The sequence below is a fragment of the Ascaphus truei genome, unplaced genomic scaffold, assembly GCF_040206685.1.
Source record: "Ascaphus truei isolate aAscTru1 unplaced genomic scaffold, aAscTru1.hap1 HAP1_SCAFFOLD_648, whole genome shotgun sequence".
In the NCBI taxonomy this organism is placed as follows: domain Eukaryota; kingdom Metazoa; phylum Chordata; class Amphibia; order Anura; family Ascaphidae; genus Ascaphus; species Ascaphus truei.
In genome coordinates, this window is record NW_027456981.1 from 152,962 (window position 1) to 157,759 (window position 4,798).

The window sequence follows — 4,798 nt, forward strand, 5'->3', positions numbered from 1 at the left end:
AAAAGCAGTACAAAGGGCCCTGGAAGCTTTCCAAGACCAAATAAAAGATGGCAATATAAAGATAAAGTCAGACAACCGGTCGGTTGTAAAGTATATAGCCAAACAAGGGGGAACCAGGAGCAGGAAGCTGATGAATCTCACAGCAGAAATCCTCTTGGGCAGAGCGCCACTTATCAGAAATTACAGCCGTACACATCCCAGGGCTGGAAAATGTCACAGCAGACTTTCTAAGTCGCAACATTAGACATAGGAGAATGGGCATTAGACCCACAGGTCTTTCAAGAACTGGTAGAGTGATAGGGTCAGCCAGACATAGATCTCATGGCGACACATCAGAACCGCAAGGTAAGGAACTACTGTGCAAGGCGTTTTCATCCAAGCGCAAAAAGCACAGATGCTCTCAGCTTCAAATAGGATTTCAAGTTGGCATAACTGTTCCCTCCAATTCCCCTAATTCCGAAAGCAATCAGGAAAATCAGGGAAGACCAAGCAGATGTGATATTTGTAGCACCATACTGGCCAAGAAGGCTTTGGTTCACACACTTGGTAAATATGGCAGTAGATACACCATGGCACATACCAGATCGGAAAGGACTTATGCGACAGGGACCAATATGCCATCCAAACGCCAAACAATGGGCCTTGACGGCATGGCGATTGAGCGGGAAACTTTGAGGTTGAAAGGTTGTTCAGACAAAACAAGTCAGACCCTATTACAGGCAAGAAAGGGATCCACATCAAAAGTGTAACATAGAATCTGGCTTTGTTTCTGGGATTGGTGCTCAAAAGAAAGACACAATTTCCTCTCACCAAGAATTGTCAATAGTGGAGTTCTTGCAAAAGGGATTTGAGAAAGGTCTCAGCCTCGGCTCTCTGAAAGTACAGGTGTCTGCACTATCAGCCTTATTGGAGAGAAATCTGGCAATGGAAAGATTAATAATCCGGTTCTTGCTGGCAGTTAAAAGATTAAGACCTCACATTTAAAACAGGGTACCGACATGGGACTTGTCTCTAGTATTGGATGTATTAACTTCACCTCCTTTCGAACCTATACAAGAGACAGGTTTGAGATGGTTATCGTGCAAGATGGCGTTTTTGATAGCAATCACCTCAGCAAGAAGAGTAGGAGAACTGCAGGCTCTATCAGCCAAGGAACCATTCCTAGTCATACATCAAGACAAGGCAGTTCTCAGACCAGTGCATCAATTCCTGCCAAAGGTGGTATCACAGTTCCATATGGATCAGGAAATCGTGATCCTGTCATTCTGTCCAGATCCAAAGAACAAGAAAGAGGAAAGATTACACAAACTAGATGTTATGAGATGCCTATAGGCAGTGGTCGACAAATCACCAAAAAATCTACTCGCCGAACACAGAAATCTACTCGCCACCTAGTACCACACGTGTGCTGCTTGGGCCAATAGGAGCTCACCACGATGTTAAATCCACTCGCCTGGGGCGTGCAAATGTATAGGTTTGTCGAACACTGCCTATAGGTATACATGGAAAGGATGCGAGATGTCAGAAAATCAGAGACTCATACCAGAGGGACCGAAGAAAGGTCAAGCAGCATCTAAGACAACATTTTCCCAGTGGATAGTGTCTTGTATTAAAAAGGCTTATGAAATCAAAGGACAAGATAAACTTTTGAACATTACAGCTCATTCTACAAGGGCCATGTCTACGTCATGGGCATTTAAATCCCAGGCTACACCAGGACAGATATGCAAAGCGGCGGTCTGGTCCTCGTTCAATACATTCTTGAAATACTACAGACTAGATGTGCAATCATCAGCTGACGCAATCTTTGGGCGTTGAGATCTACAATCTGTAGTCAAATAAAGTGAATTAACAAAGGTTAAAACTGATAACAGCATTGACTGGTAGTTTATTTCTTATGTATCCCTCCCTAAAATGGTCACTGCTGGGGTATGTCCCAAAGGTGCCCACTGCCATGGTTCCAGGAAAAGAAAATTACGGTAAGTTGTTTTAAATTCTCTTTTTTTATCCATGGGATACACTCTGCCATTTGTTATCTCAATACTGATGTAAAGCAGTGCCCCAAGTTTCCCCAAGATTCATTAACCCCTTAATTACCCTAGCGGTTAGTCACTAAAGTAATGAATGGGGTGGATTTGTATAATATTGCAGATGTATTGGTTTGTATTACAGGATACCATTGGTTCCCAATTTGGATACGGGTGCGCTGACGAGTATTCTAAAAGTTGCCTTGGAAAATCTGTACATGCTGCAACATGTCAGTGACATATCTACAGAGATTAATGGCCCATCGGATTAACACAGCAAGGGTCCCTGGCTGCCAGGGACCCCCGCTGTTAATCCGATGGGCCATTAGTCTGTCTGCAGAAATGTCCCAGCATGTACCTGGGTCTTGTTGGTGATTACCCCAGATTTGTTTTAGAATACTCGTCGGCACCACAGTATATGCGTTCCTCATTGAGGGGGGAAGTTATCCACAGTGATAATCAATGGTTTTATGTAACAAATTTATTTTTAATATAAAATATTACATTTTGATTAATGCCCAAAATCACAATTAGCCACATTTGGCCAATATGGATATTGGGCATTGGTTAGGTCTGTTGGGGTGGGTGGGAGGGGTGTGGGGTAGTTCCCCATGGAGTGATTAGGCCTCCTTGGGGTGGTGGGGTGAGTTAACCCCATCATTACCTTAGCAGTTGGTAAAGCATTGCACAGCAGTAATGTGGGCAAGGGTGTATGTAGTGTTTTTTTTTAAATTTATTAACCCCTATGGTGCCTCTGGTATACCTTGGTAACCGAACGGGTTAATGTTATTTCTATCATAGGCTTCTGAAATAGTTATAGTGGCTCAAGCGTTGACTGTGCCACCTGTGCTGAAGCAGGGAGAGCCTTAACCTGGCCTGTTGGGGGGCCTTTGAGGACTTGAGATGGCCACTCCTGATATCGTTATCCATTCTCCCCCCCACCCCACCCCTTCTCCTTACACCAATAAAGGAAGCAAAGGGTGAAAACAGAGCAAAAAATGGTCAAAAATGAGAGGTCCAGGGCAAACTCAAAAATATTGATTTACTTGCAAGCTCTTAGAATGGCAGAAGGAACACCCTAGTACCAACAAGCCCGACGCAAAAGGATTGGCTATTCTCACGGCTCATGAACCCGCATAATACAGCTCCACCCCGCTAAAGAATCCCTTCCTTGTGTGGCATGACTCATCCTGATTCATAATCAAAACTAAAAGTAACCCCCTCCCCCCCCCCACCCCCCCCCGGCCACAATCACAGCTGATACTTTGCCCCCATTGGCGTCTTGATATTGAGCTCTGGCCCATTGACAAATTGAAGTCTCATGGTTACCGCTCCTTTAAATTGTCATCTCTACCTCCTCCTGTTTTGGAGATCCACATACCTCCCCTTCCCCCCCCCCCCCCCCCCCACCCCCGGTGCAAAAGGATCAACCTCCTCACCAGTTGCAAGTGCCTCAGCCTTTTCGTCAGTACCTTGTACTAAAGCGGCCTGGATATGCTTCATAAAAAGCGAAAACGCCCCCGCCCTTCCTTCCTCTTCCTAAATATAGTGCCACCGATTTGCATTGTACTCCGCAACAGTGAGAATACCCAAGAGAACTATTTAAGCTTCACCACGCGCCCCACCCCCCCACCCCCCCAAAGAAGAAGGTCTTTATTCAGGCTATCCCTGCTTTAGCCGGTGACTGGGCCTCTGATTGAGGCACCTGTGCTGACGTTGGGATATTCTGAACCCCCGATCTGTTGAGGGGGGTGGGGGCTTGAGTTGAGCACCCCTGCAATATCTCACCCTCTTGTAGAAGGGACTCGTGTCACTGCCCCCACTCCCCTACCAGCTCGTTCAAATACTTTCTAATAAAGCATCCAAATGTATCCCCCTCACACACACACACTACTACACCATGTATACACAGCACAGGTACAGCGCGGGCAGTGCCAGCCTCCCTCTCACACACACTACTACACCATGTATACACAGCACAGGGACAGTGCGGGCAGCGGCAGTGCCAGCCTCCCCCTCACACACACTATTACACCATGTATACACAGCACAGGTACAGCGCGGGCAGCGGCAGTGCCAGCCTCCCCCTCACACACACTACTACACCATGTATACACAGCACAGGTACAGCGCGGGCAGCGACAGTACCAGCCTCCCCCTCACACACACTACTACACCATGTATACACAGCACAGGTACAGCGCGGGCAGCGGCAGTGCCAGCCTCCCCCTCACACACACACTACTACACCATGTATACACAGCACAGGTACAGCGCGGGCAGCAGCAGTGTCAGCCTCCCCCTCACACACACTACTACACCATGTATACACAGCACAGGTACAGCGCAGGCAGCGGTAGTGCCAGCCTCCCCCTCACACTACTACACCATGTATACACAGCACAGGTACAGCACAGGCAGCGGCAGTGCCAGCCTCCCCCTCACACACACTACTACACCATGTATACACAGCACAGGTACAGCGCGGGCAGCAGCAGTGCCAGCCTCCCCCTCACACACACTACTACACCATGTATACACAGCACAGGTACAGCGCGGGCAGCGACAGTGCCAGCCTCCCCCTCACACACACTACTACACCATGTATACACAGCACAGGTACAGCGCGGGCAGCGGCAGTGCCAGCCTCCCCCTCACACACTACTACACCATGTATGCACAGCACAGGTACAGCGCGGGCAGCGGCAGTGCCAGCCTCCCCCTCACACACACTACTACACCATGTATACACAGTACAGGTACAGCGCAGG